This window comes from Macaca nemestrina, chromosome 1 (assembly GCF_043159975.1).
Source record: "Macaca nemestrina isolate mMacNem1 chromosome 1, mMacNem.hap1, whole genome shotgun sequence".
NCBI lineage: Eukaryota > Metazoa > Chordata > Mammalia > Primates > Cercopithecidae > Macaca > Macaca nemestrina.
Window position 1 is genome coordinate 4377229 of NC_092125.1, and position 17816 is coordinate 4395044.

At 46.5% G+C, this 17816-nt stretch overlaps 1 long non-coding RNA gene across 3 annotated transcripts in view; it reads left to right on the forward strand.

Annotated features, from left to right (window-relative positions):
• The window catches only part of LOC139357217 (uncharacterized), a 62980-nt gene that overhangs the window by 20483 nt on the left and 24681 nt on the right, over nucleotides 1-17816 (forward strand). For 2 of the 3 annotated variants that reach the window (XR_011610062.1, XR_011610057.1), the window contains exon 2: nucleotides 12124-12321. This is a non-coding gene — a long non-coding RNA (uncharacterized lncRNA). Of the gene's footprint in view, nucleotides 1-11490; nucleotides 11514-12123; nucleotides 12322-17816 lie in introns of those variants that run through there. The other variant, XR_011610058.1, reaches the window with a different exon arrangement.

Genomic DNA, 17816 nt, shown 5'->3' on the forward strand with positions numbered 1-17816 from the left:
CGGGCCTCTAATTCAACCCCATCCTTTACCAGAGTGCCCCACCACTTACCCAGAGTCGGCCAGTCAGTGCTTCAATCTATTTCCTTCGGGTCAGGGGGTTTCTTCAGTATCGTCCCTTCCATGGTTTGCCAGAAAGATGTTACTGAACCCCATCACTTACCCAAAGTTCGCCTTTGTGTTTTGTTGTTGTTGTTGTTGTTGTTTGTTTGTTTGTTTGAGACAGTCTTGCTCTGTCGCTCAGGCTGGAGTGCAGTGGTGCGATCTCAGCTCACTGCAACCTCTGTCACTGGGATTCAAGTGATTCTGCTGCCTCAGCCTCCTGACTAGCTGGGATTACAGGTGCGTGCCACCACACCCAGCTCAAAGTTAGCCTTTGGGTCAGGGTTTCCACACTATAGTCTCTTCTGTGATCACCAGAAAGATGTTACCAAAAAGGGGTACTGACCCAGACCCCAGTAGAGGGTTCTTGGATCTCGCACAAGAAATAATTCAGGGCAAGTCCATAAAGTGAAAGCAAGTTTATTAGGAAAGTAAAGGAATAAAAGAAAGGCTACTCCATAGACAGTGCAGCCCCGAGGGCTGCTGGTTGCCCATTTTTATGGTTATTCCTTGATGATATGCTAAACGAGGGGTGGATTATTCATGCCTCCTCTTTTTAGACCATAGAGGGTTACTTCCTGATGTCGCTGTGGCATTCGTAGGCTGTCTTGGAGCTAATGGGAGTGTAGCAGTGAGGACGACCAGAGGTCACGCTCATGGCCATCTTGGTTTGGGTGGGTTTTGGCCCGCTTCTTTACTGCAATGCGTTGTATCAGCAAGGTCTTTATGACCTGTATCTTTTTTTTTTTTTTTTTTTTGAGATGGAGTCTTGCTCTGTCGCCAGGCTGGAGTGCAGTGGCAGGATGCTGGCTCACTGCAAGCTCTGCCTCCCGGATTCACGCCATTCTCCTGCCTCAGCCTCCCGAGTAGCTGGGACTACAGGTGTGCAACACCATGCCTGGCTAATTTTTTGTGTTTTAAAAGAGATGGGGTTTCACCATGTTGGTCAGGCTGGTCTTGAACTCCCAACCTCAGGTGATCTGCCTGCCTTGGCCTCCCAAAGTGCTGGGATTACAGGGTGAGCCACTGCGCCTGGCTAACATATGACTTGTATCTTTTGCCAACTCCTACCTCATCCTGTGACTTAGAATGCCTGACAGGCTGGGGATGCAGCCCAGTAGATCTCAGCCTCGTTTTATGGGTAAAACTATTCAAGATGGAGTTGCTCTGGTTCAAACAACTCTGACACCACCTCCGCCTCCCGGGGTAGCTGGAATCACAGGCGTGCCACCACGCCTGGCTAATTTTTGTATTTTTAGTAGAGACAGGATTTCCCCATGTTGTCCAGGCTGGTCTCGAACTCCTGGCCTCAAGTGAAATGCCTGTCTCGGCCTCACAAAGTGCCAGGATTACAGATGTGAGCCACTGCACTAGGCCACCTATAAAAATGTATAATCCAGCCCATGGTAGCTCTTCCCCCACCTCAAAAAGCAGGTTTTTCACTGAGTGTAACTACAGTTTTCTCCGGTGGGTTTCACTCACTCATTAACTCTTTCATTCATTTACTTCAAGATATATTTTAGAGCTGGGCACAGTGGCTCATGCCTGCGTGAAGGGAAAATAAGTTTCGGGGCCCCAAAATGAGCAAGCAGGGAATTGCTCAGGGCAAACCTGCCCCCTTTTCTATTCAAAGTCACCCCTCTGCTCACTGAGATAGATGCATATCTGTTTGCCTTCTTTGGAGAGGCTCATCAGAAACTCAAAAGAATGCAACTCTTTGTCTCTTACCTACCTATGACTCGGAAGCGTCCTCCTGGAGTGGAGTTGTCCCGCTTTGTCCAGTCTTTCCAGACTGAACCCATGTACATCTTACACATACTGATTGAGGTCTCACGTCTCCTAAACTGTATAAAACCAAACTGCCCCTACCATCTTGCGCACGTGTTGTCAGGACCTCCCAAGGTTCAGTTTAAGAGGCTGTGTCACAAGTGTGTGTCCTCAGCCTTGGTAAAATAAACTTTCTTTCTTTTTTTTTTTTTTTTTTGAGACGGAGTCTCGCTCTGTCGCCCAGGCTGGAGTGCAGTGGCCGGATCTCAGCTCACTGCAAGCTCCGCCTCCCGGGTTCACGCCATTCTCCTGCCTCAGCCTCCCGAGTAGCTGGGACTACAGGCGCCCGCCACCTCGCCCGGCTAGTTTTTTGTATTTTTTAGTAGAGACGGGGTTTCACCGTGTTAGCCAGGATGGTCTCGATCTCCTGACCTCGTGATCCGCCCGTCTCGGCCTCCCAAAGTGCTGGGATTACAGGCGTGAGCCACCGCGCCCGGCCGGTAAAATAAACTTTCTAAGTTAACTGGAACCTGTCTCGGATTTTCAGGGTTCACACCTGTAATCCCAGCTACTCAGGAGGCTGAGGTGGGAGGAATGCTTGAGCCCAGGAGTTTGAGGCTGCAGTGAGCTATAATCATGCCTCTGCACTCCAGCCTGGGCAACAGAGTGAGACCATCTCAAAAAAAAAAAAAAAAAAGCCAGGCCCAGTGGCTCACACCTGTAATCCCAACACTTTGGGAGGCCGAGGCGGGTGGATCAGAAGGTCAGGAGTTCGAGACCAGCCTGGCCAACATGGTGAAACCCCATCTCTACTAAAAATACAAAAATTAGAGCACCTGTATTCCCAGCTACTTGGGAGGTTGAGGCAGGAGAATCACTTGAACCCGGGAGGCGGAGGTTGCAGTGAGCCGAGATGACACCACTGCACTCCAGCCTAGCGACAGAGCAAGACTCCATCTCAAAAAAAAAAAAAAAAAAAAAAAAAAAAAAAAAATCGATCATCTGCTATGTGCCTAGCATTCCTCTAAGGGTACAGCAGTGGACAAGACAGACACACTCAGTCCCCGCTTTCAGGAAGCTGATGGGCGATGGGCAAAGGCAAGTAAAAATGTTGAGATGATGCGTTGTGCTGTGAAATGCCACCGTCTTAGGCTGGGGCTCTCTGTTTTTCTCGTCAGAGTTTCACTCTGGGAGAAACTCGGCACCATGTTGTAAGCAGCCCTGTGGGGAGCCCAAGTGGCGAGGCCTCCTGCCAGTAATCAGCGGTAAACCCAAGCCTGCCAACAACCGTGCCAGTGAGCTCGGGAGCAGGTCCTCCGCCCTGGCAAGCCTGAAGAGGACCCCAGCCCCGTGAGAGACCTTGGGCAGGAGCTGTCCAGCTTAGCTGCTCCAGGATTCCTGACCCTCAGAGCCTGTGTGCAATGAGAAATCTTGCTGTTTTAAGTTGCTAAGTTTGGATGTAATTTGTTCGGCAACATTGAAGAACTACAGGTCTCGACTCTCTTGTTCAATTATCCTATCCACATCCCTCCAGCAGTGGGATGAGCCTGGACCTCCTTGTGAGCTCAGAATCAGGCTGCTGAGTATTGCTGGAATTTCACAAAACAGGGCGTGTCGTTTTCATGTCCACTCATGTCATTTGGATCCTTGACACTGCTTCACAGTGTTTTCTAGTGAACTCTCTCATTTTCAAATATTCTTCATGCTTTTTTTTTTTTTAATTTTTAGATTTTTTCTTTTTGAGTCAGAGTCTTGCTCTGTCACCCAGACTGTAACGCAATAGTGCAATCTTGGTTCACTGCAGCCTCCACCTCCTGGGTTCAAGCGATTCTCCTGCCTCAGCCTTCCGAGTAGCTGGAATTATAGGTGTGTGCCACCACACCTGGCTAATTTTTGTATTTTTAGCAGAGAGAGGTTGTCACCATGTGGGCCAGCCTGGTCTTGAACTCCTGACCTCAAGTGAGCCTCCCGTCTCAGCCTCCCAAAGTGCTGGGATTACAGGCATGAGTCACCATGCCTAGGCTGTTTTGTTTTGTTTTGTGTTTGTTGGTGTGTTTTTTTTGTTTTTTGTTTGTTGTTTTGTTTCATTTTGTTTTGACAAGGTCTTGCTCTGTTGCCTAGGCTGGAGTATGCACTAACCTGATCAGAGCTCACTGAAACCTTGAATTCCTGGGCTCAAGCCATCCTCTCACCTCAGCCTCCTGACTGGTTAGGACCAGAGGTGTGCACCACCATACCTGGGTAGTTTAAAAAAATTTCTTGGCCGGGCACGGTGGCTCACGCCTGTAATCCCGGCACTTTGGGAGGCCGAGGTGGGCGGATCATGAGGTCAGGAGTTCAAGACCAGCCTGGCCAATATGGTGAAACTCCATCTCTACTAAAAATACAAAAATTGACTGGGCATGGTGGCAGGTGCCTGTAATCTGCTGAGGCAGGAGAATCTCTTGAACCCGGGAGGCAGAGGTTGCAGTGCGCCTGGGCGACAGAACAAGACTCCATCTAAAAAATAAAAAATAAAAAAAATTTGTAGAGACAGTCTCATCATGTTGCTCAGGCTGGTCGCAAACTCCTGGGCTCAAGTGATCCTCTCATGTTGGCCTCCTGAGTCGCCGGGATTACAGACCTGTGCCACCACGCCTTGCTCCACTATTTCTGGCCTCAAGCTTCTTCGCCTCCACTCCCCACCCGCCCCCCTTTTTTTTGTGATAGAGTCTCGCTCCGTCATCCAGGCTGGAGTGCAGTGGTGTGATCTCGGCTCACTGCAACCTCCACCTCATGGGTCCCAGTGATTCTCGTGCCTCAGCCTCCCAAGTAGCTGGGATTACAAGCGTGCGCCACCACACCCAGCTAATTTTTGTATTTTCAGTAGAGATGGGGTTTCACCATGCTGGCCAGGCTGATCTTGAACTCTTGACCTCAAGTGATTCGTCTGCCTCAGCCTCCCAAAGTGCTGAGATTACAGGCATGAGCCACCGCACCCGGCCTCACTCCCACTCTTAGTGAATGTCCTCACCATCCAGTCAAGAGGGAAGAGAAAAGTTACCTGCCAGGAGTATGCCCCATCACTCACCTTTGACCACCTGTGCCCTCACTCACCTTCCTTTCTTTCCTTTCCTTCCCTTTCCTTCCTTTTCCTTCCCTTTCCTTTCCTTTCCTTCCCTTTCCTTGCTTTTCTTTCCTTTTCTTTTCTTTTCTTTCTTTTTGACACAGGGTCTCCCTCTTTCACCCAGGCTGGAGTGCAGTGGTGCAATCATAGCTCACTGCAGCCTCAAACTCTTGGGGGTCAAGGAATCCTCCCACCTCAGCCTCCCAAGTACCTGGAACTACACGACACACAACCAATTTTTATTTTGCTTGTGTAGAGACAGTGTCTTGCTATGGTGCAGGCCGGTCTCAAACTCCTGTTCTCAACCTATCCTCCCACCTCGGCCTCCTTGCCCACTTTCTTCTCCCTTTCTTCTGTACCAGAGGAAGAGCTGTTATCAAATTTAAGGCCAGTTTCTTCATCTGGAACCTCCCGCCCATCCCTTCCTACTTTCTCGGGCTCCCTCCTTTTTCAAAAACTTTCCAGTCTGCTGGCTCAGCCCTATCAGGCTATAACCAAGTTCTAGTCCCTCCAGTCTGAAGAATAAAATACCGTCTTCGACCTCACAGCCTCCCCTATCTACTCCCTTGCCCCTTCTCCCCTTCAGAGTTAAATTTCTTGAACAAGCTGTCTGTTGCCTTCCCCACTGTCTTGAGAACTTGACCTTTACTTACTCCTTCATCCGTTCAGCCTGGCCTCTGTCTTCATAGGCCACCCAAACTACCCACGCAGAGGTTACTGGTGGTCTCTGTAATGAGAAATCCACAGGCTAATAACTGTTATGGAAACATAAAAAAGCCTTCATTATGGGAAATTTCAAACATCCATATAGGTGGAAGGAACAGTGCAGTGAACTCCCACGTGCTTCATGCGCGGCGTCAGTAGTCACAACTCACGGCCAATCTTGTTGCCACCATCCCCACCTGCTCCCTCTCACCTCACCCTGGATAAGTTTAATGAAAACACCAGACAGCGTATCATTTATCCCTAAATATTTCAGTACGTGTTGCAAAAACATAAGAATTCTCCAAGGCCCATTTTCAAGTCTTTATTTTGACCAACCCTCTCTGACACTGTGGTTTATTTCTTTCTTGAAACACTCATGTCCCTAAACTTCGATGACACTATTTTTGGTGCTCATCTTGGTTGATCTCCAGCCTCTAGTTGACTTTTTTTTTTTTAATTTTTTTGAGACGGAGTCTCGCTCCGTCGTCCAGGCTGAAGTGGAGTGGCGTGATCTCAGCTTACTGCAACCTCTGCCTCCTGGGTTCAAGTGATTCTCCTGCCTCAGTCTCCCAAGTAGCTGGGATTACAGATGTCCACCATCACGCCTGGCTAATTTTTGTATTTTTAGTAGAGATGGGGTTTCACCATTTTGGGCAGGCTGGTCTCAAACTCCTGACCTCAGGTGATCCACCAGCCTTGGCCTCCCAAAGGGCTGGGATTACAGGCGTGAGCCACCATGCCCAGCCCTTAGTTGAGCTTTTCTTTGTCAGCTTTTCCTCCTTGGGGCTTTGCCAGGGCCCGGACCTTCCTTCTTACACTGCCCACCCTTCCCAGAACTGCAGCCACCATCCACAGGCGCGTGGCTTCCGGTGTCAGCCTGTGGCCTCATCCCCTTTTCTGAACGCCAGACACTGCTGCCCAGCTCCCTGCCCGGCGACTGTCCCTGCATCTCTCACAGGCACTTCAACTTGACATCTTTCAGACTCAGCTCATCTGCTGTCTCTTCCACCCAGCCTCCCTCTCTGCTGTGTTCCTCCTGCTCTGGCCTTCATTTCCATTCGTCAAAATTCATGAGATTTTAATGTAGTTTACACCAATCACATACGTTTAAATGTGGGATAAAATTTAATTTTTTTTTATTTTGGAAAATTTCAAAAATGCCCCCAATAAAGGAAATAACATAGTGAGTACTCAAACATTCTTGAGCCAGCCTCAACACCCAACGTTTGGCTCACCTTATTTCTTCTGTTTCCCTCCGCTCTTTTTACTAGAATATTTTAAAGCAAATAATATTCATCGTATGACTTTGCCATAAATGCTTTAGTAGCTATCTCTGAGACATACGGGCATTAAAAACAACAACTTAAGGCTGGCACCATTGCTCCTGCCTATAATCCCAAATCTGCACTTTGCGAGGCTGAGGAGGGAGGATGTCCTGAGTTTGAGACTGGCCCGGACAACATAGAGAGAGCCTGTCTCTACAAAAGTATATTTTAAAAAGAGAGAGAGAGGCCAGGTGTGGTGGCTCACACCTGTAATCCTAGCACTTTGGGAGGCCGAGGTGGGTAGATCATGAGGTCAGGAGTTTGAGACCAACCTGACCAACATGGTGAAACCCAATCTCTACTAAAAATACAAAAATTAGCCAGGCGTGGAGAATCGCTTGAACCCGGGAGGCAGAGGTTGCAGTGAGCGGAGATCGTGCCATTGCACTCCAGCCTGGGCAACAAGAGCAAGGCACTCTCAAAAAAAAAAAAAAAAAAAAAAAAAAAGAGGGAGAGAGAGAAATAACTTCAATGGTATTATTATTATATAATAAAATTACCAATAGTATCAGCTAAAACCCACTTCATGTTCACATTTCCCTGTATGTGGAACATTTATAATTGTTTCATTCAAATCAGAACCCAGATAAGTGCCACAAATTGTCTTTGGTTGCAGCCTCTTTTAAGCCTACTTTATTTTATTTTATTTTAATTTGAGATGGAGTCTCTGTTGCCCAGGCTGGAGTGCAGGGGCACGATCTCCGCTCACTGCAACCTCCACCTCCTGGGTTCAAGTGATCCTCCTTCCTCAGCCTCCTGAGTAGCTGGGACTACAGGTACCTGCCACCACGCCTGTCTAATTTTTGTATTTTTAGTAGAGATGGGGTTTCACCATGTTGGCCAGGCTGGTCTCCAACTCCTGACCTCAGGTGATCCACCAGCCTCAGCCTCCCAAAATGCTGGGATTACAGGTGCGAGCCACTGCACCCAGCCTTTTAAGCCTATTTTAATCACTCCCCTTACCTGCCATTCCCCAATGTCATTTATTTATTTAATTTTTTGAGACAAAGTCTTGCTCTGTCATCCAGGCTGGAGTGCAGTGGTGTGATCTGGGCTCACTGCAACCTCCACCTCCCAGGTTCAAGTGATTCTCCTGCCTCAGCCTCCTGAGTAGCTGGAATTACAGGTGTCCACCATGCCCGGCTAATTTTTGTATTTTTGGTAGAAACGGGGTTTCACCATGTTGGCCAGGCTGGTCTCGAACTCCTGACCTCAGGTGATTCACCCACCTTGGCCTCCCACAGTGCTGGGATTATGGGCGTGAGCCACCGTGCCCGGCCAGGAAAGTTCTTTTTCAGTTTCAGTAAGTGGATGTCTTTTCTCCAGCCTGGGCAACAGAGTGAGACTGTCTCAAAAAAAAAAAAAAAAAAGAACTTTCCTTTATGAACTCTTTGGTTACTTTGAAATACAGACTCCTGGGCGTGTGGCTCATGCCTGTAATCCCAGTGCTTTGGGAGGCTGAGGTGCGAGAATCACTTGAAACCAGGAACTTGAGACCAGCCTGGGCAACATAGTGAGACCCCATCTCTCTAAAAAGAGGAAAGAAACAAAGAAAAAGAGAGAAGGAAGGAAGGAAAGGAGGGAGGGAGGGAGGGAGGGAGGAAGGAAGGAAGGATGGAAGGCAGGCAGGCAGGCAGGCAAGGGAGAGAAAGAAAAAGAAAGAAAGAGAAAAGAAAGAAAGAGAGAGAAAGAAAGAAAGAAGAGAAAGAAAAGAAAGCAAGCTACAGACTGTAGAGACTGTATGGGAAGACACAGGATAAATGCTTGACTCATTCCTTTCATTTGCCAATTTTCAGCACAATGTGTTTGTCCCTCTGCAACCTCCAAAGACAACAATGAGGGATTTTTTGTGGGGGTGGAGAGGACTTGATATAATGATGTATCATTACATTTTATATAAATTTAATATAAATTTTTATGTATATTTTATATAAATTTTATAATTTTGTTGTTTTCAATCCATTATAGTGATTATTCTTTCTGATGCTGAAATTGTTCCATTTTTTACTTCATCTAATTGGTTCCTGTATCTCTGATAAGATTCAAAAGGTCTTTGATAGTTTCCTTCCTTCCTTTTTTTTTCTTTCTATTTATTTAAATTTCAAAGACTTGTTTCCCAGTCAGTGGCTCCTTGTGGACCCAAGTTGTCTTACTTTCTGACACAAAGGATATCCCTGGAACATCTTGTACATTTTCTTTTCTTTCTTTTTTTTTTTTTTTTTTTGAGATGGAGTCTCGCCCTGTCACCCAGACTGGAGTGTCATCTTGGCTCACTGCAACCTCCGCCTCCCGGGTTCAAGCGATTCTCCTGCCTCAGTCTCCCAAGTAGCTGGGATTACAGGCACGCGCCACCACGCCTCACTAAGTTTTTGTATCTTTAGAAGAGACGGGGTTTCACCATGTCGGCCAGGTTGGTCTCGAACTCCTGACTTCATGATCTGCCCACCCCAGCCTCCCAAAGTGCTGGGATTACAAGCGTGAGCCAGTGCACCCAGCCTCTCCTGGTGGATATAGTATTTGGAACCCAAGAACCGGGCCCCAGGAGAGCTCACTGCTACTGAGAACCATTTCGTCTAGGCTCTTCCAGTGGGCAGAGGTAGAAAAAAAGTTTCAAAACTCATGAATTCATATTAATATTCAAATTAGGACATTTACAATCTAGGCACTAAGAATAGTCATTGCTAGTCGGTGTCATTGCTTTTTTTTTTTTCTTGAGATGGAGTCTCACTCTGTCATCCAGGCTGGAGTGCTGCAGCACAACCTTGGCTCACTGCAACCACCTGGCCTCCCAGGTTCAAGCGATTCTCCTGCCTCAGCCTCCCGAGTAGCTGGGATTACAGGTGCCCTCCACCACTCCCAACTAATTTTTGTAGTTTTTGGTAGAGATGGAGTTTCACCATGTTGGCCAGGCTGGTCTTGAACTCTTGACCTCAAGTGATCTGCCCGCCACAGCCTCCCAAAGTGCTGGGATTACAGGTGTGAGCCACTGCGTTCGGCCAGGTGTCATTGCTTCTTGTCCTTTGTCAGTAGAGTTACTGTCATTAAATGAAACACATATTAATGGGTTGCAGGGGTTTTGCTTTCATGTTCTTTTCCATTCTGCCATGTTATTTGTCAGTAATAACCCTACAACATGTATACTATTTAAGTCTAGAACTTAATGGGACAACCTTGGTGAATCTCAGAAATAGAAGGTTGAACGAAAAGAAGGCAGACAGAAAAATGTGTACACTGTAGGTTACCATTTATCCAAAGTTAAAAAACAGGCCGGGCGAGGTGGCTCACACCTGTAGTCCCAGCACTTTGGGAGGTTGCCGCAGGCAGATCCCTTGAGGTCAGGAGTTGGAGACCAGACTGGCCAACATGGTGAAACCCCAACTCTACTAAAAACACAAAAATTAGCCAGGCATGGTGGTGGATGCCTGTAATCTCAGCTACTCGGGAGGCTGAGGCAGGAGAATCGCTTGAACCTGGGAGGCAGAGGTTGCAGTGAGCCAAGATTGTGCCATTGCGCTCCAGCCTGGGCGACAGAATGAGACTCTGTCTCAAGAAAAAACAAAAAACAACAAACAAACAAACAAAAACCCTCAAAAAACAAAACCAAAAAATCCGTAGTTCAAAAACAAAAATCTATGCCCTAGAAGTTGGAAGGCGGGTCAGTGAGTGGGAGGGCAGCAGTGCTGGGCGCTGGCAATGTTCTTGTGGGTGTTGATCACAGATGCGTACTCACACTGTAAAAGGTCGTTTAGCTGGTCACTTATGATTTGGGCACTTTTCTGTGTGTATACTTTATTAAAGATTTACTCTAGGAAGATTGAACCTGTGTTGCATCCCAGTCCCTAGTCTAAGCATAGTCTCTTCATAATTTTGTTTTGTTTTGTTTTGGAGATGGAGTCTCGCCCTGTCACCCAGGCTGGAGTGTAGTGGCATGATCTTGTCTCACTGCAACCTCCGCCTCCCGGGTTCAAGCAATTCTCCTGCCTCAGCCTCCCGAGTAACTGGGATTACAGGCATGCGCCAACCACGCCCAGCTAATTTTTATATTTTTAGTAGAGACAGGGTTTCGCTGTGTTGACCAGATTGGTCTTGAACTCCTGACCTCAAGTGATCTGCCCACCTTGGCCTCCCGAAGTGCTGGGATTACAGGCATGAGCCACCATGTCCGGCCTCATAATCTATTTTTTTTGGGGTCATCTTTTCACTTTTCTTTGATTCAAAGAGTTATACATGCCACATGTATATATATATTTTTTTCTTGAGACAGAGTCTCATTCTGTCGCCCAGGCTGGAGCGCAATGGCGCAATCTTGGCTCACTGCAACCTCTGCCTTCCAGGTTCAAGCGATTCTCCTGCCTCAGCCTCCCGAGTAGCTGAGATTACAGGCGTCCACCACCATGCCTGGCTAATTTTTGTGTTTTTAGTAGAGTTGGGGTTTCACCATGTTGGCCAGTTACATGCCACATAACAATGTTTCTGTCAAGGATGGACCAAATATACAAGATTATATTATGGTAAGATTATAATCTTAGAATCCCATAAGATTATAATACTGTATTTTTACTGTACCTTCTCTATGTTCAGATATATTTAGATACACAGATACTTCCCATTGTGTTATGACTGCCTGCAGTATTCGGTATAGTAACATGCTGTATAGGTTTGTAACCTAGGAGCAATTGGCTGTACCATATAGTCTAGGTGTGTGGTAGGAGGCTGTATCATCTCGGCGTGTGTAGGTACACTCTGTGATGTTCACACAATTACGAAATCGCAGCATGATGCATTTTTTCAGAATGTGTCTCCATTCGTAAGTGACACATGACTGTGCACTTCGGGAGGCCAAGGCAGGAGGATTGCTTGAGCGCAAGAGTTGGAGGCCAGCCTGGGCAACATGGCAGAACCCCATCTTTTAAAAACAATAGAAAAATTAGCTGAGCGTGGTGGCATGCACCTGTAGTCTCAGCTGCTCGGGAGGCCGATGTGGGAAGATCACCGGAGCCCAGGGAGATTGAGGGTGCAGTGAGCCGTGACCACACCACTGCACTCCAACCTGGGCAATGAGTGAGACTCTGTCTTAAAGAAAAAAATAAAAAGAATTAAATCATGGTTTCTATCTTCTAGGAGCTTAGAATCAATGTTTGCCATAATCTTCATCATTGGGAAGTGATCACTACATTCTCTCATCCATCCGTTCATCTATTAGCGTTTATGAAGAATCTACTACATCTCTGAGACTTTCTTCACAGCTACACAGCAGTCTCTCCTACAGCGCCCCTTAGCATGTTGAAAGGAACTGCGTTTCTAAAGCCTGGCGTAAAGGTGAGAGCTACATTGTACTTACCATTTATAAGCCAGGAATGACACTAAGTTTATATATATATATATATATATATATATATATATTTTTTTTTTTTTTTTTTTTTTTTTTTTTTTTTTTTTTTGAGACGGAGTTTCGCTCTTGTTGCCCAGGCTGCAGTGCAATAGTGCAATGGGATTACAGGCATGCACCACCATGCCCGGCTAATTTTGTATTTTTATTTTATTTTAGGGATTTCACCATGGTTGGGCTGGTCTCGAACTCCCGACCTCCGGTGATCTGCCTGCCTCAGCCTCCCAAAGTACTGGGATTATGGGCATGAACCACCATACCCCGCCTAAGTTTTAAATATCTTTTCTCATTTAACTCTCACAACCACCTTATGAGGTCAATATTATTATCCTTATCATCCATATTTAATGGAAGAGAGAACAGAAGCTTAGGGAGGTTAAATAGTTTGGCCACAGTCACATGAGAGTGGCTGAACTAGGAGGCTGCCTCGGTTCTGTAGAGGCCAGGGCCCCTTTACTTACCTGCTGCATAAGCGCTGGGAGAGGACGTGGTGGCGAAGGCGTCCTAGATGCAGGAGTGGGCCTCTGGGACCTGAGGCTGGCAGGGGCAAGAAGCAGCCTGGCGTTTCAGGACCCTATGGGGGTACTTAACAGACCCAGAACGAAATGTGTTCCCAAAGCTCTGGTGGGTGTCCCTGAATGAGAAAGGCTGGGTTTTGGCTCTGGAGATGAGGCATGGGGTCCGTAGAGAGAACCAGGGCTTAGCAAAAAGCCATGGTGTCCATCGAGTGAGGATTCTTTCACTGCAGCTCTCCAATGTGGTCCTGGCGGTCCCTCCTGTCCTCTTTTCTTTCTTCACAGTCAAGCAGCAGTCCACCTCGGGGCCACCAAGACGCCATCACCGCAGCAGGAAGGATCTGTGATTCCAGGGCACCGCTAATGAACTCACACGTGAAATCTCACAAAATAGTCATATATATACACAAACATATACATACACACATACACACACACATATACACACACATACATACACATACAGACACACACATACACACATATACACACACATATATACACACATAAATACATACACACACACACATACACACATATATACACACATACACACATATATACACACATACACACACATACACACATACACACATACATACACACATATATACACACATACACACACATACACACATACACACATACATACACACATATGCACATATATACACACATATATACACACATACACACACATACACACACACACATATATACACATACACATATACACACATACATACACACATATACACACACACATACATATATACACATGCACATATACACACATACTGTGTGTATCACAGCACCACACTTTTGGGCCGGCTGGAAAGGCATCAAAGTGAAATAAGAGCAATCAGAGCTAAAGGTTAGGATTTACTGCTGTATTTTTTATTGCAGCCTTGTGGAAAAAACAAAACCTCAAAGCTTCTTATTTCTCAGCCTGTGAACAATTCATAAGCTTTTTGTTTCCTCAGCAATACAAAGCCTCTGAGGTCTGTGATTTACGAACAGGAAGAAGCTGTATCACCTGTTCTTCCCCTGTGAGAAAGATGACAGGACAGCTGCTTTCTCAGCGGAGGGGCAGGGCTCGTACCACTAAGATTCTGCGACCGGCAGCCCTTTCCACACCGCAGGGAGGAAAGCCGGCTCTTAGATGACTAGTGGTGACTGGCCTCGCCGCCGCTCGCAAGCCGGGGCCCTGCAGGGCCATCTCTCACTCCGTGTTGGCCCTCGAAGCCTGGCCCGTCGCGGTGTGGTTCTCGGTCCATCCACAGCAAAGTGACACTTTTCAGGGAGGCTCCAAATAGCTCTCACGCGTTTCTTTTCCTCCACCAGTGGGCTGTGGTCTCATTAGAAGACCACCACGGGCCGGGCGCGGCGGCTCACGCCTGTCATCCCAGCACTCTGGGAGGCCGAGGCGGGCGGATCACGAGGTCAGGAGATCGAGACCATCCTGGCTAACACGGTGAAACCCCGTCTCTACTAAAAATGCAAAAAACCAGCCGGGCGCAGTGGCGGCGCCTGTGGTCCCAGCTACTCGGGAGGCTGAGGCAGGAGAATGGCGTGAACCCGGGAGGCGGAGCTTGCAGTGAGCTGAGATCGCGCCACTCACTCCAGCCTGGGCCACAGAGCGAGACTCCATCTCAAAACAAACAAACAAAAAAAAAGAAGACGACCACCACGAAAACTTTTCACCTTCCATTCTCCACACACTAAGTCTTCAGGGTTTTGGGCCGAGCGCGGTGGCTCACGCCTGTAATCCTGGCACTTTAGGAGGCCAAGGCAGGTGGATCACTTGAAGTCAGGGGTTCGGGACCAGCCTGACCAACATGGTGAAACCCCCGTCTCTACTAAAAATACAAAAATTAGACATGCGTGGTGGCGGGCGCCTGTAATCCCAGCTACTCTGGAGGCTGAGCCAGGAGAATCGCTTGAACCCGGGAGGCAGAGGCTGCAGTGAGCCAAGATTGTGCCATTGCATACCAGCCTGGGCGACAGAGGGAGACTTCCTCTAAAAAAAAAAGTTTAGAGGTTCCTTTTTTACCATGGTTTATGAGGTTTTGTTCTAATAACTCAAGTAAATTGAACCTTATCTTAAAAGAGGATAAAGCTACAGTATTTTCAGTGTGTACCCTGTATGTGCATGTTACATGTTGGACCTGACTTTCCAAACACGACTCACCAGCATTGGCACTGAGGTATGTAGCTCATGCTCAAAGGGCAATGCGTAATCTTGCTTAATCCCGAGACTCGGGTGGCATTACTGGAGCATTTAGCATCCCCCCTACATCAGTGCCAGCGCCGCAGACGCTGCGGGCAACAAATTGTGCACCCTAGTGGCCCACACGAGTATTTCTCATTACAGTATTAATTGTAAAGTGTAAACACCAAGTTACAAAAACCCCCCACGTTTTTATGTTGCTGGGGGAAGATTCCACAAATTTCTGCCATCTACTTTCTTTTTACTCTTTTAAGGCTTTTTTCTTGGGAAAATAAAACATAAATACAGAAAATCATACAAAAATGATTGTATAGCGTAATGAAGGCAAACACCCTTGTAACTACCATCCAGGTCAAGGAATAGAATTTTGCAAGCCACTGAGAGGACCATCCATGGGCCCCACCCCTGTCATGTCCCAACCACCACCACCGCCAAGAAACCACGAAGACAATTACTTGGTTGTATTTATTTATAGTGAACACCTGGGACTCTATGGGTGTCCACTTAAAAAAATCGTGGCTGGGTGTGGTGGCTCATGCCTGTAATCTCAACACTTTGGGAGGCTGAGGCAGTGGTTGGAGACCAGCCTGGGCACCATAACAAGACCCCATCGCTATTTTTTGAAAATTAGTTATGATTTTAAGTCTCTGAAGCTATAAGTTTCCCCTCTCTTTCTTATCCTGACAATTTATCTGTTGAAAAACCTGAATCCTTTGACCTGTGAAATTTCCCACAATCTGGATGTTACTGATTAAGTATTCTCGGTGGAGTTCAACGTGTTCTGGACTTCCTACGATGTAGCAGCTGGATCCCAAGGTATGATGAAACTTAGGTTCAGACTCTATGGCAAGACTAAGTCACGATTGGATCTTAAATCAGAAAGCACAAAACATTGGTAAACTCTCTTGCTATGTTAATAGTCACTGATGCCCAATGCCTAAAGCCATTAATCCACTGGCAATTACAGAATTGTAATACTCTAATTCTACCACTTTTTTTTTCATTTGTTAGTTGCAATACTTTTTTTTTTTTTTTTTTTTTTTTTGAGATGGAGTCTTGCTCTGTTGCTAGGCTGGAGTGCAGTGGCATAATCTCGGCTCACTGCAACCTCCGACTCCCAGGTTCAATCAATTCTCCCGCCTCAGCCTCCCGGGTAGCTGGGACTACAGGTGCATGCCACCAAACCTGGCTAATTTTTGTATTTTTAGTAGAAACGGGGTTTCACCATGTTGGGTAGGATGGTCTTGATCTCCTGACCTCGTGATCCACCCACCTCGGCCTCCCAAAGTGCTGGGATTACAGGTGTGAGCCACCGCGCTCGCCTGTCTATTAGTTGCATTACTTTCATAAAGAGATGGCTCCTCTCATCTGCCATTAGGTTACCCAGTGGTACAATCCATGTAGGAAAGTTGGGAAAAGTACTGGATTCTTTTCTCTCAAAAGTTTTCTAAGATAAGGAATGAGTCCCCCACCCTCCTCTCCCCAAAAAAGAATTGGTTCCCTAACATCCTCCAAATGTGATGATTAAAAAATTTTGAAGAATTTTTAATATAATTAAGAACTTATGGATTTAAATATGTTTGATCATTTTCAGTCCCTTGGAATTACTGAAGTGTAAATTGTCTCATCTTTAGTGGGTGGATGCCTTTTCCCATTGGCTCCTGAATCCGTTTTACATGGCCCTAGTGGTCTTCGTAGTTTTGTTCCTATCTGACAGGACTAGATGATATGACAAAGGTCAAAATGTATATTTTCTGCCCCAAACCGGGAATCAGTCATTTCTTCATGAAGCATTTGTTTCTTTTAGTGGGAAATGGTATTTGAAGAAAATAATCTGGGCATAAGGATGCTGATTGCTACTGTGCTGGTCGTTGCTTTGTTTCTGGGCCTTTTCAGTGAAGATTTTGCATATATACACACATGAAGAGAATAGAAAATACCTCATGCATTCGCACTGATACTTTACATTCAGATTCAGAACAATAGGGAATTTTACTTAACCTCTACTATCTTGAGAATCCTGTATACACGTTCTTCCACGTTGAAAATATGATTCTCAAAACCAGAATCTAGAATGGAATCAGAATACCTCATCCTTGCTCATTTGATTTGTCTACATTACTCATAACAGTGTCGGAGCTGCAGTACTAATATTACCATCACTAATATAATAACTAAAAATGTTTCTTTAAAAGCTTTTTTTTTCTGTGTGCTTTGCCCACACAACATTTTTAAATGTGTGTGCTTGTTTTTTTGTTTTCGTTTGAGACAGAGTCTCGCTGTGTCACCCAGGCTTGAGTGCAGTGGTACCATCTCAGCTCAGTGCAACCTCTGTCTCCTGGGTTCAAGTGATCCTCCCACCTCAGCCTCCCGAGTAGCTGGGATTACAGGCACACACCACCACACCGGTTAATTTTTGTATTTTTGGTAGATACGTGGTTTCACTATGTTGGTCAGGCTGATCTCCAACTCCTGACTTCAAGGTGATCCACCCGCCTCGGCCTCCCAGAGTGCTGGGATTACAGGCGTGAGCCACCACACCCAGCCTTTAAATGTATTTGTAAATGTTCTTGTCCCATTTTTTAAAATGGCAGTACTCAGCTGGGTGCAGTGGCTCACACCTGTAATCCCAGGACTTTGGGAGGCCGAGGTGGGTGGACTGCTTGAGTGCAGGAACTCG